Below are 18,878 nucleotides of genomic sequence, written 5' to 3' on the forward strand. Positions count from 1 at the left end.
GTGGAGGTGGTGGTGGAAGGAATAGAATACCAGAAGTTTGTATGGTCGAAGGTGGTTCTTGTGTTTTCACCTTGACTGCCTTTGTTTTGACTTCTGGATTTTGCAATTCATCAACACTGACCAAAACAAGATTTGAACTTAATTTTGCTACTAGTGATGATTAGTCAAGGATTTCTAAATCCTCTGCAGTTAATGGATTGATTTTTGGATTTGAAGTGTCTGTTACATACTTTATTTTTATAATCTCTGCAGGTGTAATGGTGGCATGAGGAGGACTAGGAGGGGTTACCTGTGTGTATTGCACACTTTGATCTTGTGGCTTAGCTGTATCTTTCTCTTCCTCTTTCTCCTTTGTATGTGCCTTATCTTCCTTTTCTTCTTCAACCTTCTTCTCCACTTGTTCCTTCTCTTTTTCTTTGACTCCTAATGCCTTCTTCTCCTTTATCTTGGCACTTGCCTCTGCCTTATATTCTTCATTATACACATCTTCTATTTTCTTGTAAACTATTTTCCACAATCTTGTGGATTTTATAACTACCTCTTCAATTTTATTCTGCAAAATGTTGAATGCTCTATGTTTGGGAGTGATTCTATTGTTATGCCTTTTGAGTACATTTATTACTTGATCCTTAGTTAAATCAAGCACAAATCTTGCTAATTTTGATTCCCTTATCTCCCTTTCCATTTGTAAAAAAAAATACCATTTATCCTCTACAATTTTATGTAGTTCCTTAGGCATTGATTCATCTAATTCTAGAGGCGTGTGCTTATATTCAGCCATCATAGCATACACAGATTCCTCTAATTTATTTTTCTCTTCTTTGGTGAGCTTAGAAAAATTTAGGTTCTTTGAACCTTTCAAATCATCATTCCTAATCTTTGAACATAATTTATCAATAGTTGTCTTAGGTTTGTGCCTTACCACTTGAAATTGGTTGTTGTCCTCTGATTCTGTCTTTTCCTCGTCTGTTTGAGGCTGGGCAACAAATTTTCTTCTCTTTTTAGGCTTGGTGGCAGTCTTCTTTGGATTTTTCTCCTTCTCTTTTGCCTCTTCTTGGGCTTTTTGTGTTGTAGCCCTTGTAGTCAATCTCTTTGGTGCAGGAGCAGCTACTTTCTTTCCCTTGGGTTGAGGAGCAGGAGGAGTTGTGGCTTTTCTTTTTGTGACCTTGGGTTCAACTTGTGCTTCCTCAGCTTCTTCTTTCTTAGCACTTTCCTCTTTGTCTTCTCCTAACCCTTGAGTTAGACCTTGTGGTTCATCTCCCTTATCTTCAATGTCTTCTTCTTCCTCTTCTATTGTTCCTTCTCCGTCAACACCAAATTTTATCTTAATTTGTCTCACCAATTTTTCTTTCTTCTTTACTGCTGAGGCAGTCTTCAAATCTGTTATCACCCTTGATTTAACAAAATCATAGGTTCCAAAGGCTTTTGCATTCTTATCAACTTCTTCTGCAAGGAGGGTTGTTATTGCTGCAGAGGCTTGATCAATATCAAGTTCATAACCTAGTGGCCTAATCCATCTTACTCTAGGTATGACTGCTTGTATATAGGTATAATCAATATCTACAAGAAAAAAAATATCTTTTTCGTATTTCTTGATCAATGAGACTGGAATCCTCAGTCTTTGTTTCATGGACTATTTAAAGTCCTTAAAGTAATTAGTCATTTGGGCATCAAAATTTTCACCCATCTGTTCAATAAATCCATTGATTTGTTCAACAATTGTTTTTTTTGGACTCCATCTTACCTTACCTACTAAAGGGAATTCTTTCATCAAATAGAAAAATATGCACACCAAAACTGATCCAAATTTGCATTGAGCTCCCTTGCTCTTCCTTATAGCTGGGCATATGCACCGAGTTGGGGTGCCAAAAAGGTGACAACGCAATTTTTTTTTTCCTATTTTAAACAGCGCGTACGTGCTATAGTGCAAATAAAAAGTATGTATGATGGGCTGCAAACCCGCAACCCATCATTTTCATTACCATTTTCTTCTACTCCTATAGTAAGCAGCGTGTACGCGAGTTGAAGACTCAACATTTGCACCACCATTTGCCAAAATGCCTCCTCGTCGATGAAATCCAAGACCACAAGCACACCCACGATGACTCCGTAAGTGATATAAACCTAACTTTGCATTGTTTGATATATTTTTCATATTGTTTTGTAAGTTTTTTATATTCTTTTGTAGGGTTTTTACAAATTTCATTTAGATTTGTTTATTTATTTTAATTTCAATTGATTTTTTATCAGGAAATGTTCATAATCAACCAGAAAATCTACAAGAACATCAAAACCCTCAAGAACCCCAAAACCAAAACCCTCCTCAAGAAGAAGAACAAATTCCACAACCCGAACCAATTGCAAGACCTCCACCAGGCACACAAGAGAATCTAAGAAATGAAATAGAGAGAGGCAAAACTGAATTAGAAGGAATCATTGCTCGGTTGAAAGAATCTGGACAAACCAATCCAATGAGGGCTCAATTGGCATCATCCCTCAAATCCATTAACACTCAGATAGCCTTAGTTAGTGGTCAGTTATATATTTGGCGGGCTAAGAGGGATGAACAAAAAGGATTTTATGCAAATAAATTGTCATATGAAGATGTTAAAAAAATGGAAATACCAAAAGGTAGTATATGTGCATTATTTAGAAAACCCAGTGAGCAAAATACTATTAGAGAGGGTACTAAACGATTCCCCATCCATTGGTTCATACATGATGCTATTAGAAATAATTTTTGGGAGAGATGGTGGATGGTTTTTGATGCCCCTCCTTGCAACAATCATGAGGTCCCCATGTATTTTTTGAAGAAATTATATTGTGAGTTTGTCCTTGGGGAGATCCCCAATTATTTTGATATGTTAGACTCCCAGGGTAGAGGTGGGGGGTCATCATTTGAGAGGCCCGGAGCACGTCGTGACCCTAATGTAGTTAGGGCACCCCTGGTCCATCCATAGCGTGAGCATGTGATTATTCCTTCAGTTGTGAAGGAACATGTAGAGGTTAGCACTCTAGGGACCATTAATGCCTTGACACAGACCCTCATCCATTCCACAAGCCCATTAGTCGAGGGGGAGCCTACTATACGTCGTGGTCACATGTGCACTTCATGCAGATCCCTGTGCACATTTGGCACTCATGTCAGAGATGGTGGGCTTGTCACTGATCAGTTCCTGAATGAGACATTTGGCATTGACACACAGGTAAATTACTAATTTGATCACATTTCATACGTATAGTGAATGATTAATTAATTAGGATTTATTGACATTGTTCAAAATTTAGGGTCAAAGTGTTCCTGGGCCTAGCAGTGATCCTCCAGGCCCATTTTTTGTCCCTTCGACGAGTCTTGAGGTATGTATCAATTTAATAATTTTAATTAATACATATATTTATTACGTAATCATATTAAGGATTGACCAAAAAAAAGATGCATGTGCATCAGTTCTCCACAGGACCCTCAACCTTTACCACAGACGCAGAGCAGAGACATCATACGAGCTTCACACAGGTACAGTTGTTTCATGTTAATTTAATTCATTTGATTATATTTATTCCATGTTTCATGTTAGATATAACATGTATTGTATGACGTGCAGCTCATGATGTCGGACACACCTCCTCATCTGCGACAGTCTGTTGATAGTGGAGTGGCCGCAATTGTGGCTAGCTCACAGCCACTGACGGAGGTATGAAAGAACTTTCTTCATTTTAGTTGTTGTTTATAATAGTTAATCTCAAAATTTCTAATGTTATTTATAAGTGATTATATTTATTGAATTGTTGTAGGGTCTTGTCATGCCTAATCGTCCACGAGCATTTGAGGTGGACTTACAGAGTGACTATTTGTTGGCGGTAAGAAAATAATTGATATTGTGAGTACATATATTTGATTTCAACGTATAATAAATATTGATTCATATCTACTTTCTTTGTCTTAGTTGGACCTGGAGAAGAGCCTCAACAAGAGGTCAAGTGAGCATGTCAGGAAGGCCCCGTCATCTCCACTGTCTCCCTCCACATGACGGCAGAGGACGTCGAGAGACTTGTTTCCTTCCCCTCGTGGGAAGGAAAAGATGTAGTTGAGATATTTGATACATATATATAGAGACTTGTTTCCTTCCCCATATATATATATAGGCATCTGAGAGAAATATTCGATAGACATTTGATGTACATATGACATTCTATATTTGATGTATGACATTATTGGTTAATATATGATATGTTTGTTCATATACGACATTATTGGTTATCATAATATATTATGTTTTTGTTAATGTATATAACATTATTGGTTATCATTTTATATTATATGTTTGTTCATGTATGACGTTAAATTAGATATGTTCGTGTATGACATTAAATTAGATATGTGCATGTATGAAATTAAATTCAATTGCTAGAGAGTTGCCATTATGTCTAACAACTAGTAGATGTTCTTTTTTGCTTTATTAGTATTTCTCAAAAATTGCAAAGAAGCTGTTTTTGGTAGTATCTACTATAGTCCTACTCAAATATGTTTTCAAAAATACTTAGTATGGCAAAGAAATGTCTATGGAAAGCTTGTCAAATAGGATATTAAAGAACTAAATGTGGATAGTCATTAGTACCCATCAATAAGAACACATATATCTTTCTCAAGCAAGCCATATGACATTAGCAACTAATTTATAAATTTCCTTTGCAAATAACTAGAAGATGCTATGAATCTTAATACAGAGTTAATCATGAACTCATTATTCCATCCAAGAAGCATATATCACCCTAAGCCAATTAACCGACAGGATAAAAATTAATTCAATTTCAACAAAATTTTGAGTATTACAAGAATCTTAGGGATTCTTACAAGAATTAACACGATGTTCACAAGAGCATTACAAGTTCTTGTAATGCTATTTCACATATTGTAATCATATTCAATTTTGAATGGCCATTTGTGTTACAAGCATAAATGTTCTTTAAGGTCTTTTAATTCTAGACATGAATTTTATTATGAAGCTTTTTTATGACAACCCACTCAATGCATATATTGTTGTTCCAGATTATGCTAATTTGACTTTCATTGGTTGATTTGGGTCTAGACATGACGTTATTCACTACCTTTTTTATATATTATTCTTTTGTAGTGAGGTTCTGGCCTGAATGAATGTATTAATTATCGAAGTTGTGAACCTTGGTCGAGATCCTTACAAATATATTTTCAAATTGGACCTCAAATAGTTTTCTTAGTCACCCCCTATACATAGATACTGAAATTGTAGTTAATTAAAAAATTAATACTAAATTAACACAAGTTTAATTGAGAAGTATTATGTACCTCAATAGGCTAGATTATTATTGACCGAGAAGCTTTATCTTAGAGAAGTTGGTTTCCTAAATCTTTAGTGCAATGACAGTCTTATGGAATGTGGAATTAGGTCTGCTAGCTAAGGAACATTCTTTAAAAGGTAGAGGAAACTCAAGACTCACATGTTTCCAATCAATATAAACATTTAAATCACTTCTCTAATTTTTTTGATTTATGATCTTCTTCAAACTTAACTTTCTAAATGCATTGATGGGGAAATAAAGATCGTCTAGGAACTAAAGGCTAATCATGTTTAATACTTACAATTCTCTGTTTTTATCTAATAATTTAAAAAAGATTGTACAAGTGTTTTCAAAGAGCAACACTTGTCACTAACATCATAAGAAGGAATATCCAAGGAGTCTTACCACTAATCCCCCACCACCAAATTCAAGAGAAAACAAAATTCCACTACTAAAGAGATAGTAACAATGATCATCCCTAGTCTCTCCCTTATCACAAAATGATTACCATCAAAATTTGCATTTCCAATTGCGTTATGTGAGTTGAAGTGATAGTAACATTTTCACTCTCTTACCTAATGTCTCCCATTTCTGAAACTCCTGGGGAAGGGCAAGGCCATCTTCTCAGTACTTCAAAATACAACGAGTTCCATTTTTTCACATATTGATAATCGTTGACTTAAAGTATAGTCGAAGTATTGACAACCCATAGATATGCCTCGTCAAAGATCGCAACCCTGTGGCATTTAGTGACCCTTAGGGACATTCTGGTTCAGCGTGCCTGAGAACGTTCAAGCACTGAAGGGGATAGAAAGAGGTTGGGGATAAGGTTTACTCGGCCACCCAGAGCTAATGGAGCAAACAGTTTGATCCCACGATGAAAGATGAGAGAGATTTGGCAGTTGGAAACTTTGTACTGGCCAACACTACAAGTTTTAGCATCACCCGAGATGGCATTGTAGAATGAAAATGGAATGTGATCTCCAAAAAGTGAGAGAGGTTATTGTAGGTCTCTGCAACATAGTCTTTTAGGAATTGGAATCTCATCCATATCTTGCATGAGCTCCGAGATATGCCCCATCAAAGATCATAGCCCTGTCGCATTTAGTGACCCTTAGGGACATTCTGGTTCGACATGCCTGAGAACATTCAAGCATTGAAGTTGACAAGAAAAGGTTGAGGATAGGGTTTACCTGGCCACCTGGAGCTAATGGAGCAGACAGTTTGATTCCATGACGAAAGATGAGAGAGATTTGGCAGTTGGCAACTTTGTACTAGCCAACACTACAAGTTTCAGCATCACCCAAGATGGTGCTGTAAAATGAAAACAGAATGTGATCTCCAAAAAGTGAGAGACATTATTGTAGGTCTCTACAACAAAGTCTTGTAGGAATTGGAATCTCATCCATATCTTGCATGAGCTCCAAGATATGCCCCATCAAAGATCGCAGCCCTGTGGCATTTAGTGAACCTTAGGGACATTTTGGTTTGGCGTGCCTGAGAACATTGAAGCATTGAAGGGGACAAGACAAGGTTGGGGATAGGGTTTACTCAGCCACCCGAAGCTAATGGAGCAGATAGTTTGATCCCACGACAAAAGATGAGAGAGTTTTCGTAGTTGGCAACTTTGTACTGGCCAACACTACAAGTTTCAGCATCACCCGAGGTGGTGTTGTAAAAAAAAAAAAAAATGTGATCTCCAAAAAGTGAGAGAGGTTATTGTAGGTCTCTGCAACACAGTCCTGTAGGAACTAGAATCGCATCCATACCTTGCACGAGCTCTGAGATATGCCCCGTCAAAGATCGCAGCCCTATGGCATTTAGTGACCCTTGGGGACATTCCTGATTGGTGTGCCTGAGAACGTTCGAGCACTAAAGGGGATAGGAAAAGGTTGGGGATAGGGTTTACCTAGCCACTCGGAGCTAACAGAGTAGACAGTTCAATCCCACGATGAAAGGTGAGCGAGGTTTGGCAGTTGGCAAGTTTGTACTGGCCCACACTGCAAGTTTCAACATCACCTGAGATGGCTTTGTAAAACAAAAATGGAGTGTGATCTCCAAAAAGTGAGAGAGGTTATTGTAGGTCTCTGCAACACAGTCCTATAGGAACTAGAATTGCATCCATACCTTGCACGAGCTTTGAGATATGCCCCATCAAAGATCGCAGCCCTGTGGCATTTAGTGACCCTTAGGGACATTCTGGTTCAGCATGCTTGAGAACGTTCGAGCACTGAAGGGGACAGGAAGAGGTTGGGGATAAGGTTTACCCGGCCACCTGGAGCTAATGGAGGAGACAGTTTGATCCCACGACGAAAGATGAGAAACCTCAAGTTTGTGATTTTTCTTGTTGGTTTGAGTCTATAATAACCATTTCCATCTAAAAAGTCGAGTGTTGAAACCATTTAAGAAGTATTTGCATAGTTTTCCCTAAAACTTGAGTGCATAAAAAGGGGTATGTGATTGCTCCCAAGGTGGATTTAGTGTTTTCTCCAAACAAGAGTTGCATTTTATGTTTGAAGTCATCTAATATAACCAAAGTGAAGGTGGTTGAACCATTTTGGGGTTCTAGAGACGTTGTAAAGTAAGAGTTCTAGAAAGCCCTAGGGTAAAGGGGCTAGAAAGGAGGGTTTTGTAAAAACCATTGTAAAGTTGATCATGAGACAAAAAAAATAAAAGAATCCTTGCATTTGAGTTGTGTCTTAAGACTTTTTTGGGTCATGGGAGTTCCAAAAGTCAAGGGATTGTGAGTTGCTTTGTAAATGGCCTCAAACTAGGCCTAGTTGGCAGACTGAAATAGCCAGTTTTGAGTGATATTTTACAAAAAAAGTGTAGTTGGTTTTGGAGTATATTTTAGAGTGAGGAAAAGGGTATTTTAATCACCCAATAGTTTAGGACTGGCAAGGGCTAGTTGGAACAAGCCTAGAAGAGGCAAAATTGAGAAAGTGTAAGAGATGAGTTGCAAGAAACAACTACTGTAGATGATGCAAATATTGATTAGTTGTAAGGAGAGGGGGAGGAAATCAATATTGAATCCTTCATAAAAATCAATGGCTTATTAGATGAACCAATTAACGCTTTGTTGAGGAGTTATGGACAAAATATGAAGGGACTAGGTACAATTGCACCTAAAAATACCCAACCAAAAAACTTGAACCAGCCAGTGGACTATTATAGGAGATAAAACCTTGAGCATAAAACAAACATTGATATTAGATTAAGCTTTCTAATGAAAGATTCACAAGCAGATTGGTTGTAGGAGGTTGTCACAAACCTTGGGTAACCAAATACTTGTGGGGATGAAAATGTCTCCCTTTTAATTCCATCCCCACTACATGTTGACCCCAAGGATGTCATCTAATGCTTTGGAAATGGTGGCAACCATGATGAAATAAATAGTAACAAGTTTTTGATACCCAGGCCCAAAATGACTATGATGGAGATGATCATTTTATATGTTACATGCCACTAGACAAAAAACAACATAGTGGTTTACCCAGTAGATTCCTATCGCTACCAAAGAAAAGGATATAAAATTCTAAGGAACAAGAGAGACTAAGAAGTTATTTGAGGCTAATGCACTTTACATGAAGGAGAATATCAGGGATAGGAAAGATGGGAGAGAGGAAAAGATTGCAAGAAATGAGATCTTATATGCTATATAGAGGGGAAAATGAGTTGCGGAGAAGGTTGCACTAAAGGAATAGAAGAGGAAAGAAAGAGAGGATAATCTAAATGTTTGAAAGAGATATAGACCAAATATTGGAGGTGCACCTTCAACAACTATAGAAATTATATTTACAACACTAGTGGAAGGAGATGTAATTGCACTAGCCCTAGAATCAATTAGTATGCCCAACATACCTCTTCTCCCATAGCATAAATCACATTCTGATATGTTCAATGCTCTAATCCCTAGATTAGGAAATATTCTTACTTAATAAGTGTAACCCCGAGCATTGTCACCATAGTTGGCAACAAATGGTGAGAGTCCCAATCAACTAGTGAAAAAAATGACTAAGTTGATGGAGCTGAATCCTACATTACACACATCTACTAGTAGTGGACAGGAGGATGTTGGGATTGGGAGCATAGCACCTATTCCCTTTCCCAGTTTTATGGACAATTTATGGGAACTCAAGTAGATGGGAGAAATTTCAATTTTTTTGAAGCGATAAAGTTTTGTGATGTATTTAGAATATCTAAGATAGACTTATTTTTTATGTGAACTAAACCATTCTTACATTACTATATAAATGTATTTGTATTGTTACAATAGTTTGATTGTTGGTCATGGCGTAAAATATGTAAAGTTTAGAAATATAAATAGTTCATCATAGAGATATTATAGAATTAATTTATTTTAAATAATAGAAATAATCATAACAAATAGATAGAAATAAAAAATAATAATTTTATACAAAAAGTTTTAATTTATTTTAAATAATTAAATAATAGAAACATCGTAGAATTAATAATTCATTATAATCATAACAAATAGACACTAAACAATCTCAAATTCAAACATACGAAGGTCCAACTAGAATAATGACTTTAAATAACCAAATACCAAAGCCAAACAAAGGAAATGGGACTTTTACCTTAAATGAATAAATTACATGAAGAAGGGTGGCTGGCTGTTTGGAAATCTACTTATTTTCTTCTCTCCCTCTTGTCATCCAAGAGAACATGCAATGAAAGAAAAATATCATCGCAATAAGAAAATATGAAAAATATTGTTCTAGCTTTGAAAAAATTGGAGAAATCAAAACATAAAATCTAGATTCTAAACAAATCAAAACATAAAATCTATGATTTAAACTAAATCTCATCACTTACGCATCATAACAATACGGTCCACCTTAGTCATGTGGACAGTCTTAGGAAAGAGGTTGCAACAATGTATTTGGATCCAGTTGATCACTCTTTCTCTCTCTCCCTCTCTCTGTATTCAATCTAACAAGCCAACTGGATCTTCTCGACATTTTAATGTCTCAAGTATTGCCTCATGGTCTGACTCACGAACTCTCCAAAGATTCTTATTATGTGGTTTTCCACCATATTTTATCAAGTAAACATTTGATGCGACAACAAGATTTGAATAATGAAGAATCTTCCTCTCTATTTGCCAATCCTCGAATAACCACAAGTTAGGGTTCTTCATAGAATATCGTCTAAGCCATGTGCCAGTTACAACCATCGCACCGACATGGTACTCTAAACCTTCACCATCTATAACCGAGTGATCCAATTTTTGTTTGGCTTGAAAACAATGACACAAATAATAATCTGTTCCTTCTTCATTGTCTTCAGGTGCAATAACAGCAAAAACATGGCCTGCAGTGACAAATGTACAAAATGCGGTAATTAATTCAGAAGATACTTGCGTAAAAGTTATAAAGTTACATATTGAAATTACAAAGATATATAAATATATATATTACCAAGTTGCACTAGATCAGACAAGTAGTCAAAGTCAATAGATGATTCCATTTGTACCATTTTCAGTGCTTGTGGGGGATGATAGGTGTCAATTGGGTCCAAAACTCGTATATCCCATTTGTCCACCCATTCAGTCGACTCACAGTCATCCCAATTTTCCTCTGCACATGATGGAAAATAGCATGCCATTTTTCGTGTGTGGATACTCCATGAACCTGCATCAGAGCTTCTAAAAGAGTGCAACTCACTGGATCCTGTTAGTGTGCAACAATCTTGATATGGTGCAATGTTAATATTATCTATCAACCAAAAAAATCTACAAACCATAGACTAACCTTCCTTACTTGGACCCATTGTAGCGTTACACCACTGGATGATGAATTTTGCATCTGTCAATATTGCTCCATCTTTGTACTTTAGTTCTTCACGAGCTAAGGCTCTTTTGATGCATGCGACTACACCATCGTGCTCTCGCTTTCCATGACTAGCCTCTATGAAATTCCACATGTATTGACTTCTACACAACTTGTGCATCCTGCTCAACCAATAGAACATTTGTGCATTCTTGAATTGAGATGCACAATTGTCTGACCAAATAATGTACTGACGATATGCGATGCCCCTGTTAGCCAAATCTTCATAAAATAGTTGAAAAACACCATGTACAAACTTCGTAGAATGTGATCGATCATCACTGATGTAAAAATGGTACTCCCTCAAAATCTTCCTGTCATCCTCTGTACTTGTAGGTGAATGCATGAATGTTATGTGAACAAATATGGAAACCTATTGAGAAGTATAATACTTTGCTTGTACCTTAGTTTGTGGTTGTAGTGTGTAGTTCTCTGCGTAATCTACAACCGAAACAATGGTATCTAGTGGAAATGTATCCTTGCACAACTTGAATTGCAAATCCAGCCATCGAGCTCTATGGGTATGCCTTGCATACTCGAAAATAATATTTTCACAAAAAATCTTCATGAACTCATACACTGGAATGTTTTCAATGACTAAATCACATCTTTTACCATGTTTCCCATCTTTTAGAGCATATGTCACTGTCTTAAATTTTCCATAATCTACTATTTCATTTCCAATTGCATGTGTAGTATCCATATGTTGACAAGTTGATAAAAGTTGCAAAGAACCACAAAATAGGCATGTACCATCCAAGCATGATGTCTTGTAAAAATTTTGGCCGTCCCTTATTTCACATAAAATGTTGGATATGAATTCCCTTGAAGATCTTGGTGGCTCATTTATGTCACAATCCTACAAAACAAACTGAGAATGCAAAATTATGCATATATGCCTAAAAACATCAAAATGGTTAGAAAATTAAATATGTATACTACAACAACAAGTTGTGCGTGTGTGATTTATCTTCACATAAAAAGGTTTACCCATCTCAAAAAATCTTTGACTTATTCGAATTTGAGGATACATACCAATAAATTTTGCAAAAAATTGTGTTTGAGTTGTGTCCAAAAAATGTTTTGCATGTGGCTCACGATTTTGGCTACCAATCCTCTTTCTTACAACATCTCATTGATTAGGGAAAACACGTGTGTTATTTTTCCAAAAATCTTTGATCAATGATTTCAAGGCTTCACTAATTTCTTTATCCTTTCGCAGTAGTCTACCGCTAAATGTCCAGATCTTCCAATCTCTCACGCCTTAGCATAGCTCTCCTTAGAGTACCTCTACCAATTTTTAATGTTTTGCTTGTCTTTCTCATGAGTCGAGCTTTCTTCATTTGGCTACTTACTATTGTCGATGTAAGTACTCATCTTGCGATATTACTATCTTTGGTGCATGATTTAGAACCCACTTTGTCATAGGCATTCATTAGATTCTTTACAATGTTTTTTTCATTTGAATCATCCATTGTTCTTAGCCCAAGAATCCTCATGATAGGCCTAAATTTTAAATTTCTCATCATTTCAACAAATAATTGGCATTGACTTGTAATATTTAATTCATCAAAAAATAATCTCCACATACGATTAACTTTTCTTTGACAAGTACGCTTGCTAATCTTGTCAGGCATTGATTTCAAAATGTTACTATCAATATCAATCAAATATTTTGGTCTTCTAAAATGAATTCTAGAAGGTGTTATAATCTCTTCAATTCTCTCAACATTTTGAACATCAACATAAGGTTGAGTGTATTGTGTACCTTGAAACGAAGATGATGTGCCTTGGAAATAAGATGCAAAAGATGGAATATCACCTACTTGATGTGTTGATGTTGTGCCTTCAACATGACATGATGGAGTGTGTATATCATTGGATCTACAAATTGGTGTCTCTTCAACATGAGAGGACGATATGACTTCAACATTGGAAGATGGTGTAGTGGACGATATGAATCCAACATTAGAAGATGGTGTAGCTTCACAATTCAATTGTCTTCTTGAGCGTAACAGTCTCATTCGTTCTCTTTGTCTTTCCAATTCTTCCTCTTTGTTTCTTGGTACCGGTGGTTCTTGATCCTCTTCGAAAGTCAATTCTTCATTATTGCTCTACAATTTTCTTTGCTCACGTAGTAATTTCATTTTATCTCTTTTAATTGCCAAATCTCTCTCCCTATCTTCATTTGTTTGATTTTTTGGTTTCTTTCTTGGCATGATGATGATTTCTACATGTCAAATTATTCAAACATTTGAATTACTTAAAATGTGTAAATTACAAATTATTCAAATACATATAAAAATTATAATTATTTGAATGAATACAAAATATATATATATATAATGACTTGTCAAATTTCTAACCATTTCGAAATAACATTTCATTGAAACATACAAATTTCAATGAATTCACTATATATTAAACAACATGTCAAATTATAATCAAATTTGTATCTATATATCAACAAACAATATTTAAAATAGATTGCACTAACCTTTTCTATACAGGGAATATTCAAAAAGTCTTCAAATCGTGTATCCAATGATTGAATTTGGTGTTTGTTAGCTTACAAAAGTGTTTACCACCTTGAAATAGTGTTTGTTAGCTTGAAATAGTGTTTGCCACTTTGAAAGAATGTTTGCTGCGTTGAAACCCGCAATTTCTGTCGGGATAACAGAGTGCAGAACAGAACAAAAGTAGAGAATGAATGAAATTGGCCCCAAAGTTTCTTTTTGACCATTTTTAGGTGATTTCACATAGTGTGTACGCACTATAGCGCTTACGCACTATATGAGATCACATCACTTTCCACCCTCCCTACTCTCTCTCTCCCTACTCTCTCTCTCTTCCTACTCTCTCTCCGCTCTCCCATCCCCTACAATCTCTCTCTCTCTCCCCTCTCCCATCCTTTACTCTTTAGATCTCACACACACTCCCATCCTCCCTCTCCCACTTCTTACTCTCTCTCTATCTACCACCTCCTACTCTCTCTCACACTCTCTCCCATCCCCTACTCTCTCTTACACACACTCCCATCCGCTACTCTCTCTCTTCCCTCTCCCATCCCCTAAACTCTCTCTTTTGCAGATACACACTCCCATCCCCCTCTCTCTCTCCCCTCTCCCATCCCTTACTCTCTAGATCGCTCACACACACTCCCATCCCTCTCTCTCCTCCTCTCCCACTCCCTCTCCCACCACCTACTATCTCTCTCTCTCTCAAGTTCTCTCTCTCTCTCTTTACTCTCTCTCTCTCTCTCTCCCATCCCCTACTCTTACTCTCTCTCTCTCTCTCCAATCCCCAACTCTCTCTCATACTCTCTCCCATCCCCTACTCTCTCTAACACTCTCTCTCATCGTTTCACTCTGTCTCTCTCATCTCGTACTCTCTCTCTCTCTGTCACCTCCTACTCTCTCTCACACTCTTTCCCATCCTTTCACTTTGCCTCTCCCATCTAGTACTCTCTCTTTGCCACCCCCTACTCTCTCTCACACTCTCACACTCTCTCCTATCCCCTACTCTCTCTCTTTCACAGACACACACACATACACACTCACACTCCCATCCCCCCTCTCTCTTCTCTCCCATCCCCTACTCTCTAGATTTGTCACACGCACTCCCATCCTGCTCTCTCCTCCTCTCCCACTCCCTCTCCCAGGTCACCTACTATTTCTCTCTCTCAAGTTCTCTCTCTCCCTCTCTACTCTCTCTCTCCCATCCCCTACTCTTACTCTCTCTCTCTCTTCCATTCCCAACTCTCTCTCACACTCTCTCCCATCCCCTACTCTCTCTCACACTCTCTCCCATCCTTTCACTCTGTCTCTCCCATCCCGTACTCTCTCTCTCTGTGCTGCCCCCTACTCTCTCTCTCACTCTCTCCCATCCTTTCACTCTATCTCTCCCATCCTTTCACTCTATCTCTCCCATCTCGTACTCTCTCTCTGCCACCCCCTACTCTCTCTCACACTCTCACACTCTCTCCCATCCCCTACTCTCTCTCACACTCTCTCCCATCCTTTCACTCTGTCTCTCCCATCCCGTACTCTCTCTCTCTGTGCTGCCCCCTACTCTCTCTCTCACTCTCTCCCATCCTTTCACTCTATCTCTCCCATCCTTTCACTCTATCTCTCCCATCTCGTACTCTCTCTCTGCCACCCCCTACTCTCTCTCACACTCTCACACTCTCTCCCATCCCCTACTCTCTCTCTTTCACAGACACACACACTCTTATCCCCCCACTCTCTTCTCTCCCATCCCCTACTCTCTACATCTATCATGTACACTCCCATCCCCCCTATCTCTTTCCCTCTCCCTCTCCTACCGCCTACTAGATCTCTCTCTCTCAAGTTCTCTCTCTCCCTCTCTACTCTCTCTCTCTCTCTCCCATCCCATCCCTTACTCTCACTCTCTCTCTCTCCCATCCCCTACTCTCTCTCACACTCCCATCCCCTAATCTCACTCTCTCTCTCCCATCCCATATGAGCTCTCTCTGCCACCACCTACTCTCTCTCACACTCTCACACTCTCTCCCATCCCCTACTCTATCTCACTTACACACATTCCCATTCCCCCTCTCTCTCTCCCTCTCCCACTCCCTCTCCCCCATCCCCTACTCTCTCTCTCCCCTCTCCCATCCCCTACTCTCTCTCTTTCATAGACACGCACTCCCATCCCCCCCCTCTCTCTCCTCTCCCATCCCCTACTCTCTAGATTTTTCACACACACTCCCATCCCCCCTCTCTCTCCCTCTCCCACTCCCTCTTGCACCACCTACTATCTCTCTCTCTCTCAAGTAGTCTCTTTCCCTCTTTACTTTCTCTCTCCCATCCCCTACTCTCACTCTCTCTCTCTTCCACCACCTACTCTCTCTCATACTCTCTCTCTCTCTCTTACCCCCATCCTGTACAAGCTCTCTCTACCACCCCCTACTCTCTCTCAAACTTTCACACTCTCTCCCATCCCCTACTCTATCTCTCTTATACACATTCCCATTCCCCCCCCTCTCTCTCTCTCACTCCCTCTCCCATTGCCTACTCTCTCCCATCCCCAACTCTATCTCTCTTACACACTTCCATTCCCCCTCTCTCTCTCCCTCCCACTCCCTCTCCCATCACCTACTATCTCTCTCTCTCTCTCCCTCTATCTCCCATCCCCTACTCTCACTCTCTCTCTTTGCCACCCCTACTCTCTCACACTCTCTCCCATCCCCTACTTTCTCTCTTAGACACACTTCCATCCCCCCTCTCTCTCCCTCTCCCACTCCCTCTACCATTGCCTAATCTCTTTCTCTTCCATCCACCCTCTCTCTCCCTCTCCCACTCCCTTTGCCATTGCCTACTCTCTTTCTATCCCATCCCCTACTCTCTCTATCTCTCTCTCCCCTCTCTTATTCCCTACTCTCTCTCTTTCACACACACCCATCCCCCTCTCTCCTCTCCCATCCTCTACTTTTTCTCTCACTCGCTCTCCCTCTCCCACTGCCTACTCTCACTCTCTCTCACTCACTCTCTCTCTCTCTCTCTCTCTCTCTCTCTCTCTCTCTCTCTCCCCTCCCTCCCTCTCTACTCTCTCTCTGCTACCCCCTACCCTCTCTCACATTTTCACACACTCTCTCTTTCTCTCTTACACACATTTCCATCCGCCCTCTCTCTCTCTCCCTCTCCCACTCCCTGTCCCATCGCCTACTCTCTCTTCCATCCCCTACTCTCTCTTCCATCCCCTACTCTCTCTCAAGATAGTCTATCTTCCCCATCTCCCATTCCCTACTCTCTCTCTTTCACACACATGCACTTCCATCCTCCTCTCTCTCGCTCTTCCTCTCCCACTCCATCTCCCACCACCTACTCTCTCTCTCCCCCATCCCCTACTCTCAATCTCTCTCTCCCAACTTGTACTCTCTCTCGCACTTACTCTCTCTCCCATCCCCTACCTTCAATCTCTCTCCCCCATCCCATACTCTCTCTTTGCCACCTCTACTCTCTCTCTTGCATCTTGTACTCTCTTTGCCACCCCTACTCTCTCACATTTCCTCTATCTCCTATCCTATACTCTCTCTGCCACACCTACTCTTTCTCACTTCCTCTCTCCCCTCTCCCATCCACTACTTTCTCTCTATCTCTCTCTCTCACACAAATAGCCATTCCCTCGCCCCACCCCCCAACTCTCTCTTGGTTTTGGTTTGCAATTTAGGTCTCAATAGTGCATGCGCACTACCTCGAATTCAATAGCATTTTAATAGGGCACACGCGCTATTCAAAGCTTTGCATTAAAACCAAGCCTAAGGCTTGGTTTTGCCTTGGAGATCCAACCCAAAGGTTTGGAGTTTATAAATAGGTCTAAGATGTGTTTTCCAGAAAAATACAAAAAATGATTGATTTTTCTTGTGTGCTCCCCTTCAAGATTCTTCATGGTTGGGTATCGATAAGATCAGGTTACATAACATTATAGGTCTCTGTTTTAGCTATCTAACCATATAATTTATTTTTAATTTGAACTATTTTAAGTCTTTCATCTATAATTTCTTTTGAATGTATGTTCATTTTTTGTCAAAAACCACCATGTACTAATTGGGCTGTAGATTTTAGCTCATTCATCAAATTTTGTAACAACTTAGTTTTTTAGAAACTAGACTCCATTCTACACACTTTGAAAAAAAGAAGTTTTAATTTTAGATTAGTTTTCAATAATTTCTAGGGGGAGCACATAGATATTTCACATTTTTGGGATGGGTCTAATTTAAAAATTCATTAAAAAAAAAATACACATTATAAAATTACCCGAAAAATCTGGGATAAACTACATAGTGTTAAGTAACTTTTGATTGGAGTGATTAAAGAATTTCAAAAAAAAAGTTAAAATTTTAGGGGGGCCACACTTTTTACTATGTTATGCTTTTTTGGAATAAACAGTACCACTTTCTGTGGCCCCCTTTTTTGAGGACCTAAAACTAAACCATTTTGAAAAAAAATTAATAGTTTAGAAAATAGATTCAAAGGACTACGACTTTTGTTTTTGTCATATCTTAAAATTTTGAGTGTAACTATCTTCAAATTCTTGTTGAAGTCCAAAATTTTCTGATTTCGGGAAAAAGGTGTCCACTTATACCCCCCTTTTGGCACCACAACTTTGTGCACTTACCCAACTCCCAAATTCTCATTAATCTGTTGAAACATGAACTCTGCTAGATCATAAGTATGATCCTTTTTTATTACCTTGTATGCAACATCAACTACTATACAAGGAACAATGTTTAACCTGCTAGATTGATAGAATTTGTGTGAAATAATTCTCACAGCAAAATCTAGTAGGGGATCTGTGACTGTATCAATAGTCATTCCTCTATTATTCCATTTTGCACCCTTGATTTTCTCTATTACTTCCCTTTTGTCACTATGCAGGGTGTTTGGCTGATCTAGGGTTGGAATACCAGTAACCCTATGAACAATTCTCTTTGTGAATTTCACTAGCCCTGACTCTAACCAAAAGGCTCCATCATGTATTCTACTCAAAACTATGCGTACCCATTCAGTTTTGAAAACAATTAGAAATTCTAGGGTTTTGGTTATTCCTTTTCTTTCTACTATTGAGAACTCATCTTTTAGTATCTTGTTCTCACATAGCTTGTCATATGCATTGTAAATCTCTAAATCTCCTATGGCTCCAATTTTGCAGTTATAACATCTACGAACATCTTGGACCATAACAACT

Source organism: Cupressus sempervirens, chromosome 5 (assembly GCF_028749045.1).
Source record: "Cupressus sempervirens isolate cs-2001-9-10 chromosome 5, ASM2874904v1, whole genome shotgun sequence".
Taxonomy (NCBI): Eukaryota; Viridiplantae; Streptophyta; class Pinopsida; order Cupressales; family Cupressaceae; genus Cupressus; species Cupressus sempervirens.